Source organism: Anopheles merus, chromosome 2R (genome assembly GCF_017562075.2).
Source record: "Anopheles merus strain MAF chromosome 2R, AmerM5.1, whole genome shotgun sequence".
In the NCBI taxonomy this organism is placed as follows: domain Eukaryota; kingdom Metazoa; phylum Arthropoda; class Insecta; order Diptera; family Culicidae; genus Anopheles; species Anopheles merus.
The window spans coordinates 18,545,112-18,558,030 of record NC_054082.1 but is presented as its reverse complement, the minus strand read 5'-3'; the positions used below and the strand labels follow the sequence as shown (position 1 = coordinate 18,558,030).

General features: G+C 46.2%; 1 non-coding gene across 1 annotated transcript; it reads left to right on the top strand.

The window, feature by feature from the left end:
* The first annotated feature begins 8,383 nt into the window (after window positions 1-8,383).
* Trnas-gcu lies at window positions 8,384-8,465 on the top strand. The gene has a single exon. It is a non-coding gene; the product is annotated as a tRNA-Ser (tRNA).
* The last annotated feature ends 4,454 nt before the right edge of the window (window positions 8,466-12,919 follow it).

Genomic DNA, 12,919 nt, shown 5'->3' with positions numbered 1-12,919 from the left:
CGGGTAAGATCACGGGCACCACGACTCCCCCGAAAAAATGCTCGGCGCAGTGCTCCCAGTGCTGCCCCCACCGCTGCACGAGGTGCCGTACGCTTTTCCACTCCAAACGGCTGGGAGGGGAACCGCATGTACGGGGACGCTCGGGTCGCGCCGAGAACACGAAGACGCCGTACGTTGCCACCACCATTGGTCGAGCAGGGAGAGACCACGGGGTGTACTACTCATCATCTTCTGCGCTCGGCTCATCGTGCTCATCCCGCCGCGTGGGCCTTACTATCGTGTCGCTGCACTCCACCGTGCGCCACGGATGGTGGTATCGAGCTGGCATGAAAGCATTCCCGATGCCGAATTACCCACCCCCCCCCCCCTGTCGGGGAGTTCAGGTTGAGGGAAGGTGGTGATCATCGCGCATGACTCACATGATCCTCCATGCGTCTGCGTGATCGTGTCGGTGACGGGATGCAATCGCATCGTTGCTGGGTTGCATTGCATCGGTGCATCTTCCTTGCGCGTGCCGGCAAACTTCATGATTGCACAGCTTGGCCAGCTCGGAGGCCACTCCGTGGTGTGCCCATGGTGTGATCCTTTCTCTTGGCAGTGTGTGCCACTCGTCGGTATGTCCACATGCCGAGCAGGTTGAGTGTGCGACGGTGCAAGGTGGTACATTCATACTTGTACTACTATGTGGTTCGTTTTCAAACCACATTAACACTCATTATGGTTGATAAAGTATTGCATAATAATAGTTAATTACCTTCAATAATGGGATCAAACAATAACTTTCACCCAAAGTTATTTTCTCTGGAACTGTGGCCAGAAACTCCAGTAAACACTCCCATAAATTCTGGTTGGTTAACAACTATAGAGCTATTCTCTACCAATTCAAATTCAAATGACGCAATAACTACATTCGGGAGGCATTTAAAAAAATGAAAGAATGGAATGCAGTTTCAAAATAGGCATAGCGATGCCTATGCCACCGTCACGCGTGCTGTATACGTTCCTAAACAACCGATAATGCATCATAATAAACCGCAGCTAATTTAATAATTAAAACATGAATGCTGCATCCTCTTCGAACGATCTTCGACAAGATCTTATGCGCTTAAACGATCATCATGTTCGTTGGGGCTGTTTGAACCGGAACCGTGTTCTTACGTTCACCCTTCAACAGAGCTGGCTTCCCATTTGTAGCCCATCACAGGATGGCATTCAAATCGATCTCTAATGGGCATCGGAAATCGGAAAAGACCGGCCAGCCCCTAGTAACTAGTGGTGCGATCGAAAAGGGATGATCAGAACAAAAAAAAATTAAGAGTGAACATACCGAACAATGCGTAAAACCAAATGTTGTTAACTACAGACACACACATGTGCTGAGTACGCGTGAGAGTGCGCTCCGGTCCTAACGAACCGTAGGTGATGTGCGGCCAGGGCAACATCAGGCTGCCTCCGACCCAGTGACGCAGACACACCGATCTCTCAAAACCGTCCATTTTGGAGGTCGGAGTACGGAGGGCATCTTGGCTGGATCGCTCACGAACACCACCACCCCCACCACCACCACCACCACCTTCACCATCCCACCAGCGAAGGTCGCGATCGTACTTGGGCTGGTTGAAAAGCCGCGCGACCTGCAATCCGAGGATGATTAGTTGAGGCGCCGCGACGAATGTTCAGCACCCGGAGCCGCTTTGAAGCCGGCCCGAGGCTTTTGGGAACCGCGAGCCTCGACGGCAAATGGCACCGAAGATGGAGGTGGGTTTGTGGAGTAGAGGGAAGTTTGCAAACTTCAGCATTGTTTAATGAGATCAATTGTTGGTGATAGTGCGAGAGCGCGGTCGGCGACGTTGGAGCTGGGGCTGAACGAGCGTCCTTTCATTTCGTGCCATCATCGATCATACTTGGGCGCAATGCTTATTTTTAGCATCAGCAGCAGCATTGGCAAGCCATCACAGAACAGCCGCTTCAATTGTCTTTTCATGTGGCACGGTACTGTGGTTGTGGTTTTTCTGCATCGCTTGGGGAGTCTTTTTTTTAGAGAGGCAGGACCTTCGCCAGCAGCTCTCCATATTCTAGCGCCCGGGCTCGAGTGACACAGCGTTAAGGATCATCCCCGTTCGCGGTACGTGTTGCCGGCACACTGCCAACGGGGGGTTTGGTGTTGTGGCCTCCGGTGCTGTACCTTTTCCGGCGGTTCCTGGCACTGGCAGTAGACTCAGGTCCTTGGTGCTTGTAGTGCTCCAAGTCGCTTAAATGACATGACTAAACAAAATGTGGCAAAGCATGTGTGAGCGCTCATGTGTCCGACGCAGGGAACGGAACGGTGTCGTGACATCTGTGCGTCTGTTCTTCTTCCGACACGCTGGTGAATGGGACTGACTGGGAGGTTCGATGCTGCGTTTGCCGTTCGATGTTACGCCTGCCAAATGCTACACATTGGTGGCGATGTTCACCGCTCACGGAGCGACGGAGACTGCCGCCGACACACAAGAAAGAAGATGCCGACGGTGTGCTGCATTTACTTGTCTCTAATTTTAAAAATTTGTCATCAATTTGCGCATTGCCGCACGCCGACTAAAATTGGTTAAACGTTTGTACATCAGCATCAGCATTTAATATGCAAACAATGACAATGTACGCAGTTGGAGCATTAGAACAAGAATGATGATGACACATCTAGAGCCGTTTGTTGCGACAGCTCATTCGCCAGTCTAATATGCATCGGCATTTGTTTGTCTGATTTGAAAGTACAGCAACAAAAGCGGGATTTAAATGAAACAAAGAACGACACAAGCGCTACACACAGGTCTTGTCAATTCTATGTAAATTCGATCTCTCATATCGCAAGATCGTAGACATTGGTGTATTTTCTTTACGACAAGTTGCGCGTCTGACGATTGCATCAAACACCTGTTTGCAGCGCGATGTTTGCTCTGTACTTCTTTGCAGAATGAGGGGGAGTGGGGTGGGGGGGGGGGTGGTAGATTTTTTTATTTGCACCCAAGTAATTGAGACATGAGTGTGTAGATGGTTGCCGTTGATATGATGATTAGACTCGAACGTTTAGATCAGGATAGCAAAATTAACATACATTGTGTATCTGCGGCTGTCTGGGTGTAAGTTTGTTTGTTTTTGTTGATTCATGTAACAGACAAGATCATCTAAGGGATAAGCTGATCGTCATTTGGGCGTTGATTTCGCTGGTTGAAATGTACAAGCAGTCATAAATGTTCTAGCCAAAATACATTAAATTACATTAATTATATTTGTGAATGCTTTAACATTGAATAGAAGCATTCTCTACTTAGTCCCCTTTCTACGGATCCAAGAGTTTAAATAGACAAAAATGAATATAGTACTTTTACTTTCAAACGTTAAAAAGAAGCGTACTTATAGCTAGAAAAGGTATACAATTTCCAACATACACCTTTCTCCCCATAGTTCACTTCCATCGCAATCGATAACAAGCCTTCCCGCACCCTCGACCCACCCGCAGCGAACCAATTCCTCAATTAGTGTGTCAATTGAAAACCCCATAATTAAACTCTTGCCTCCCTACCGAGCACCTACTGCCACGAAAGTGACTACACGTAAGTGGGTAAACATTGTATTGTAGGTGGGTAACATGGGATGCATGCACAAAAGTGCATCCTCTTCTCCCCGTTGATCCTCGAAATAACCTAAAGTTCAGAGGCGTTAGATAACGCCTGTTTTGTCATACAGTAAGAGCGAAACTCCCCGCGCTACCGCGCTAGAGCGCATCGATCGATGGGCTGCCAAATGTTAATTTTTCACGCCAATGTAGGAAAATGATGCACGACCGGTGCCCCGTTACGGTAACAGTACCTGTTGTCCGACAACGGTCGAAGGGTTTTCTATTCCCCTCTGGGGGGGAAAAAACCTACCATTGCTTGTACTATGCGTGAGTGTGTGTGTGTGTGTGCTTTTTTTAATATACTTTCCATACTCATCTTCATCATCGTCTCCCGTAAAGCCGTTTGCTAAATGCAGCGCAAACAGTGCCAGTCGGCAGGTTCGCGTCGCCAGTTCGCGCGGTGTACTGTAATGTTAAAGATCGTTAGTAGAAATTGCTAACCAATAAGAGGGCAACATACAAGCAGCGTTTGAGATGAGAGCAGTAAAAAAACGACGCTTACGGAACTGGTGCATTCCGGTACGGAGGTGAGATGATAACTTTGTTGTAGTTTTCTGCAACTCCCATACCTCTCCTAACTCCAATTGCTAAGTTCTTGTGACTGGAGCTTGTGGCACACGCAAAAAGCGAAAGGGAGCTGCACAAGGCGAACGTCAGGCCGAGGCTAGCGCCGCGCGCAGCAAACCAGACTTTGATGCGCTGCATTTAAGCGCAGCATTAGAAAATGCACATCTTTTGGACTAGTTTTACTCGGTCAAGACTAATTTCGGTTCGGCAGCGCCGAGAGCCGTGAGCTATGTACGTAGCTTCCCATGGCATTTCCTGTGTCAAAGAGAGAGACAGATAGAGAGACAAAATAGATGCTCAAGTGAAGGTGTACAGTGTTTTATGATGAGCTTTGCACCTACTACCTACCACCATTCCGCTGCAGCGAGGGTCTTGGTAACACTCAAAAGCCGCGGGAAGAATTCAATTACGCGACGGCAGCCCACTCACTGCGCGTTGGATTTTATCTGAATGGCCACGGTAATGATAATTGCCGGCAATGGGGATGTTTTTGTTATGGTCAACAACAGCACCGCTGGCTTACCGAACTGCATCGGAGTGGCTGCAATCGTGCAATCGCACGACGAAATGCAGTGCAGGGCTCAAATTAAGCCTTGCCATTGCCTCGGCAACGTTTTCGGGAACCTCTCGAAAGTGCGTGAGTGTGGCAGGAGTGGCACTGTGTTTTTGGTTGTAACAACCCCAGCACACTGCTCGACATTATAATTACAAGGATGTGATCGGTGCACGAGGCGCCTGCTAATGAATGCTTTTGCGCGTGGCAAGGTAATTGAAATGAAGCCCCGCGACACAGCGGCACCATCGAACGGAGTGAGTGCTAGCTAACATTTATTGGACATTTTATTGTCGCCTAACATTAAACACGCATTTTGATGCAATATTAGCATAATTTAAAGGTAACACCAACAAGTACTGGTCATTAACGTGTGCGTATGCGCGGCGCGTTCTACGTGTCTTTCCTTTCATAAGCAAACCGATAAACCCGCGAATTACAGCCGTTGTTACTGAAAGTGATTGTGTCGATTGACCAATGCAGCTAACGACTTGCGCATCGTTTGCAGTTGAAAGGTCAGGTCGGCCGCCCCAGCAGGCTGCTTCTTATCTCTTCTATGGCAAGAAATATGCAACGATCAAGATACACGATGTACGCCACAGGTGACAGGATTTTCTTTTCCCATTCCCGGACCCCCGTGCGGACAATACGGGTACCAAAATGTGTGTTGATAAGTTGGAATTTTGGTTTTGAATGGTGATGTGCTGTGCTAAACGATTGTGTTGTTTAATTTCGTAAGGAAAGAAGAACTTCTTATCTGCCTGTGCTCATCTTCATGCGGTAAGGCTGTACCAGAATCGTGGGACTGGGTAGTTGAGGTAAAGTATAATGTAATGCTTTCAATTTTATTATAAAATCAAATGACATTTAATAAATTAAATAATTGAAAATAGTATTATCTTTCAATTCATATAAGTACATTACTATTGGGCTATTAAATGTTGTTGATGTACGGTAAATGTTTAAATTTAATTATTTTCGTTGATTTTATGTAGTAAATATTTAAAATATAATTTTTTTACACAAAATGATTTAGCTATTATGCGTAAACAAATCATTAAAATTCTGCAATTTTAATTACTAGCAAGCCTTTAAATAGCACATAAATAAGAGAAAAAAAACTAGCACATACGTGTTTCGGTGCAGAAGAAAAAAAACATGACCTCCCTCCCGATGAAAACCTAATCATCTGCACCACTTTCCATCGTAATTCGCTTTGCGCGATGCGTGCGTAACACAAACACACACCGTACGTGACATACGCGGAAGGTCAACGGCATCTGTGACACGGCACTACTGACCTATTAGGCCAGTCCCGGTCCGGAGCCATCCACACACACACACGCACACGAACACTATGCTGTGCGTCACCGATCTGCACGGTATCGCGTCAAACCGAAGCCACTTCTGCGCGAGCATGAAACCGCTGAGCGCCACTCCGGGGCGACTACGTAAGTGAAAACCGCCGTACGGATGCGAAGCTTCGGTGGCAGGGAGGCCCAGGGGGCAGTTAATTGTTTGCAACCCCTCGGGCTGGTAAATTTCGCATCTTGTGGGTTCGTCTTCTACCGTGCGGAACGCTTCGTTAATGGCGGGTGCACAATTAATCATCGATCGCTATTCTTGTCCACCTTTTTTCTTCTTCCATCAGGCCCTGATTAAACGCCTGTCGCCTGGACCGTTGTCATCTTCGGTGCTGTTGCAAGCGTTGCCGCACACTGCCCTCCAGCTTAACCTCGTATCGTATTACCGATGTGTCGAAACGACATCGAATAAACGACTCCTTCGGGCGGGAGTCGTCTTCTGTCGTTCGAGATTATGCGACTGTAGTGGATGCAGTTGCTCCAGTGCCGGTAGCAATCAGGTGCAGCCGTGAAACCAGGCTAAAGGTGTGAGGATCAATCCGTCCAGACCAAGCAACTAGACCGGTTTGCTGTGTACATGCGCTCGCAGCCCCAAGTGCTCTGCGAGGGGGTAGTGCAAAACATGAATGAGCAGCAACACGTAAACCCCAAACAGTGCGCCAACTACGCTACCACTCCGATAGGTCATCTGGTAGGGCCGGGGGTTTAAGACAGAGCGTGTCAAAGGTCGAGTTACGTTTCCGCGTACGCGAGACAAAGTGACGACGACGACGACGTTCTCCACCAAAAAAATAAGCACAATCCCCGGGTGTTACATCATTTTCCTCCTCCTCATTCCATTTCGAGTTGTGGATGATGCACCGAGGTGCTGTTGTTGATGCACCGGCAGGAGTCACGTTCCGGGGTTAAGTAGCAAACGAGCCAGCAGCAGCAGCAAATACACGAGGCCAGCCGATTGTAATAATAGTAATAATTAATTCGTTAAAGATCGCAACCAGTATGTGTGTGTGTGCAGCCAGGCTCTATTGCAAGGGTGAAAATACCTCAAGTGCCGGCAGTTGGGAGTATAAGCGAAGAAACGTGTCAGAAGACTTAAAGTCTTGACAAGCTGAGTAAAAAATCGAAAAGAAAGCCACAAAAAAGCAAGAGAGAGATAAATGAAAGAGCAAAAAAAAAAAACAATATTCCTTGTTTTCCATTTAGAGCTTCTTCTTTTTTGTTCGTTCGTGTAGCCACCACTTTCCAGACACTCTATATATATATATGTGATGTCTCTCCTTCTGTACCACCGAGCGCACCCAACGCATCGGATTGAAATTGGGCGTTGTTGCATAAATATCCGCCACCCAGTAGCACATAACCGTGCCGCAAACAAGCCGCCACCCCTGTGCGTACCCGTGCACCACTGGTTTCGGTCTTTTGGTAGGGAAATCATAAAACTCACCCAACCACCTATTAAAACAAAAACCAGTCGTCATCGTGCGCGGTAATGCCCAGATGTGATCTTCCTTTTGCCGCAAAGCTTGCGGAAGCTTGGGTCGCTGTCGGGCCGTTTTTCTCACGCTGTGGAGGGAGGGTGGTGTTGGATCTGGTTTCATTAACGGTCGTCCAAGATGGTCCGTTTCCCACCAGCAGGGCAGATGTGATTTGATTTTTTGGGGAACATCCAATTGTCACCCTAAAATTGCCATCGAAAATCTACTTCAAAAGATGCTGTCTTGACACCTTATGAGACAGCTTGTTCGCACACGTTCGGTTTTGGGTGGGATTGAAAGATGTGGGGAACGAGGGAATCCCCTTCATCGGGTGGAAACGGTTGCTGTCTGGTACTGATAAATCTGATAAAAGGTATTTATCGGATCAGGTTAAGCAGACGGGAGCGCTTGATAGGATTGAGAAAAGCACGTGTTACGATGTACGTGCTTGTACGATCGTGACCGGTCTTACGACCTGAATTAGGAGTTTAATTTAACTGTGAAATATTATATCGTTTAACCATTTATGGGAACTTATGACACTACGGCAAAAATGCGTAAAAATAATAAAACGATGTTTACACAAGTGTTTCAGCATTTAATAAAAATGTGAAGGATATTAGTTATCCTTCCAAAATTAATATTCTTATCACAATCATCTTATAACATTTACTGTTGTTATCAACTGATAAATAACCAATTGAACGGTCCCCTTCACGTACTATCGTGCAATCCGCTCGTCTGTGAACGGCACGCATGCAGAAGAGACGAGGTGGCCGAGAGGTTAAGGCGTTGGACTGCTAATCCAATGTGCTCTGCACGCGTGGGTTCGAATCCCATCCTCGTCGGGCTTGAAGTTTTTATTGAACACTACTTTTCGAAGTGTCTTTTTTAAGTTAGTTGTGTAGAATCTTCAAATTGGTGGTAAAAGATTGAACTTAGTATCGTATTATGACAAAAAATGTGTCACCACTCTTCCTAGTTTAGATATCATTTAATGACAGTTATGGGACGGTTTAATGCTTGCCGGTAAGTTCTGCAATGCGTATAATTGAAACTCCCGACTGTACAGCAACGGATCCTTTCACTATGTTAATATTAATAAGCCTCTTTGTATGTTAACCATGCAAACAGCAGCGGTCATTCCCTGGTGTCAACCACTAAATTCGGACCTGGGGTTTCTTTCAGTGGACTCCTCTGGTGCACGCGATTACAAACGTTGTGAAATGGTCCACGCGTGTTGTGCTGCTGCACCGTTAGACCCATCAGTGCACAATCGGTCCACAGAATGGAGCCAAATTGCAGCAGCAGTGTTTAACGATAATCGAACGCAATCTCATGCCCATGGGTTTGTTCGTTTGCTTACCGACGATGATGGGAAGCGATGGTGCCGATGGGGTTTTCCATCGAACCGACGTATCACACACGTTTCGTCACCGTATGGGTACCACCGATTTAACCCGCCAGTAGTGGATATCGGAGATTCGTTCCACTGCATTGAAGAAGATGCTCGCCGTGTACGGAATGAATGCAGCACGAGGCGCTCTTGACTGCCGAGTAAAGTTAAACTTGCGGGACTGAGCATTTATTTGCCAACACACACCACAGTTCGCATGACGATGTCGTTTGTGTGTGCGGTCAATTATTCTTGTTTGTCTCCTTTTTTTGCAGCAGCAGCAGCAGCAGCTTTCCACACGAAACATGCACCAACGAATTCACAGCTGTGTTTCTAAGCCTCAAACCACAGCGCACACACACAGCAACACCGTGCGGCCGTTTGTGGTTTTGTGGCGTACGATTAGACAGCAGATAAAATAAGCCATAATTAGGGCTGAACATGATTTTGTGACAAATGTTGTGTGCCGCTCACTCGCCCGTGCCCTCGCTCGGCGGCCAGTGTGATGTTCACACATTCATTGGGCGACCCAGGGAGTTCACTTCCCGGGTGTGCGATGGCGCAGACAGGCGGCAAGCCGTTGCATGCTTGAATCAAGCCGTCATCTGTACCGGCACAATGGCACCCTGGACGGAATTGCGGCTTACGAATTTACGTACCCATTTGCGGTGGCTGGGAAAATGCTAACCAAACTGCCGGAAAAGCTTTCTTATCAGCGATGCGATGCACATCGGATCCGGCCTACGGCATTCCGCTCCGAAAATGGTCTGCTCCGTTGTTGCGCTTGGGTTGTGGTGAGTTGCAGTAGATTATCTTCCATGAAACTAGCTTGTCGTAATAGTATAATGCTCATGAAATAGTGCTAATATTTCTGTGTGAATTGTCGAGCAAAACTTAATTGATAAAAAAAGAGCAAAAACATAACATTGGCAATTTATGTGTAACAATTTATTTATTTATCTAATGTGAAAAATCCCGCTTTGACGGAGGCCTTTGGACAATTTTTATTACCTAGTACCTAGGTCGCTCTCACGGCTTGGGAACCAAACGCCCCAGCCAAACTAGCAGCAAATTAAGCTCTCCCACAAACACACACAAATACATGTGAGCATCTCTTGTTTTTAATATTTCTACTCCATTCCGCGTTTTGCGCTTTCGAGGGTAAAAGAGAATGTATATCTCTAAAGTACACTCGCAGTCTAGCGTTTGTTCTTCTTGTTGCGTCCCTTTCGCTTCGTGAGCAGATGATGTACTTGCGCATCTGAAGCATCAGCGGCGTGTATGCTTCGCGTCAAGATCCAAGTAGCCGTTGCGGACTAATAAACACACGCGCGTTCTACGCGAGTAAAATATGACTAAAGACACTGTGTTAGTACAAAAGCTTAAATTAAATTTTATATTTTCTACATATTGAACACGGTGCACGGTAGCTGGTTAATGTTCTGTCGCTTTTGCTTAAATTATCCAATCACCATGTTATGCGTTTACCCTTGCCTACAAATTCTACGACGGCGATAAAACATACGCTGCTGGTTAGTAGGTGAAGCCGTGCGTTATCATTAAAATCGCGTAAAGTGTGTATCACGACGCCGCCGGGCGCAAATGGACAGCTGTTTTATGTGTGCTTTACGTGCATGCGAAACACCCTCGGGAGGGGAGTTACATGTTACATGCTGCTAGTAAGCCGAGTCTGTTTATGTCTGTCGTTTTCTTACAGCTTCGCAAACAATCGTATTGCGTGTTGTGTATTTTGTTTGTCTTTTTGTTTAATTTTATGTACACTCTTCTTTTCCACCTTATTTATCACGATATATCTTTGGTCTGTGATTCGGTAGAGCATACTTTTGCTTTTATATGAAATGCAGTGTTTTGCTGTTCATTTTTTCTTCCTGCTAAGATGCATGGAATCCTTTTAACACTCTGTCAATTCTTTCTCAATTCCCAGCTCACTCATAAAACGTTTCGCGCAGCAAGGAAAGGTACGACCTGCCACTGCTATTAAACGAGGAATACAACGAGCGTAAGTGTCTCATAACGCCATGATGTTTACGCTTTTGCTGGTGTAAAAGGAAAATTAATCACCATTTCCCCCTTCCAAAGGAATCGTACAAGCGATCGATATGATAAGAAAGAACAACGCGGAAGCATTTGTTCATTTTCTGCTTGCAACGTTTATCTTACAACCTCCAACATAATTGACCAATCGATCCTTTTTCTGTTGTGTTTATGTTTACTTCTAAAGCCAAACAAGCTGCAAGTTTACATTTGTTCGACCAACCACCAGCAAAGCACCACACTATCGCAAAAAGCAAGATAATCTGGTAAATTATTCAAATTTCAATTGTTGTGTTTGAGGCTCGGCGGCACGATGCTTAACGCGATGGGGGAAACATTCTGTGAGAATCGAGCGAATAAGAGAGAGAAAGAGAGAGCGAAAGGAAGAGCAAATGAAGTGAGAAAAACATGTAAAAAAAAACCCATTAAACACATTAGACAGTAGCGGTCTTACTTGCGACACGATCACCAAACATTACAAGGGCTTTTGTGTGTGTGCTTTGAATGGTGGCGACTAAAAGCGAGTTGGAGGGCTGGTGGTACGTTTCTTTTAAACTACGAAAAGAAGAGCAAACACACACACATACCAGCTTGTACAGCACATTTTGGGAAGCTTCAGTTCAGTTGCTTTGTTTCGTTTTTTTCCTACATTCAATTCAAGCAAGCGCAAACTCAATGAGCTAGAAAACGCTCCGGAAAACCGATGGCCGAGGCCGTGTACGGTGTTGGGCTGTGCATTAACCTGAAATAATCTGATTAAATATAAATAAACGGTGCTGATGAAACTTGCTTGCCGCTTTTCCAAACCCACCCATTGGGTGGCTATTGTGCTGTTGCTGCGGGCTGTTTCTTACGTTCTGGTGCTTTTCGCGCTGATGGTTCTCGTCTGCACTGGGAGACAGAATGGGAGATACGGATCACCAAGGGAGCCTCGTTTGTATGGCTCGTTGCGTTTTCGCATCTCGGTAGCTCGCTGTTTTCGACACCTTTTCATCCATTTTCGATGCTATCGACAAGGGGGAAGAAAAACCCCAACACTAGACCAGTTTGATTACAAAAACGGATCAACACACAAGAAAGAAAAAAATCTGGTCCAACAAGAACGGTAGCGAGAAGCTAATACTGTGCAGCAATTGGCAACAATTGGTGGAAAACCGAATGCAACGTTACACCGCACCGCAAATCGATGCACAAGGAGGAACGAGACAATCATATCACATCATATGATTGTACCCTTTCCCCCGTGGCAACAAACTATGCATGCAAATTAGATGGCTTTATTGCTGCACGGTACAGAATCGGGTTAAGTGGTACACAATTTATTGACCGGACTGGCCGGTCACGCTGCTGCGACTGGGAGTTGGAGTTAAGATGGGTGGGTGAGTGGTTTTTTTTTTTGCTTTGCTTTGCTATTTTTATATTCTTCCACACTGATTCAAATGTAAACCGTTCACGATGCACAGCTCGATGGGCAGTTGGGAATGGGCACCGTAATTATCTTTCCTGGTTTATTACTACACCCAACGCGGGATAGGGGAGCAGCGTGGCTGACGTGGTTATAAATTAACATTTCTTTTTACGATCAACAACAAAAGCAGGTATACATTCGCACTGATTTAGCGATGATTAACATGAATCCTTGTTGTGGTAGTAGAGAAGCGAGCCAATCCAATAATCCAATTTACTAACCACACCCTGGATCGGTTTAAGGCTGGCTAAAAGCGAAACCCAAACAGCACTCGAAAGCACTTGCCCGTACACGCATCGCAACGCGCTTTCGTGTCTGGCGATGATGAAAAGCAAACCCCCGCACGGATCGATTGGTACGGGCAGTGGATAATTATTTGCATC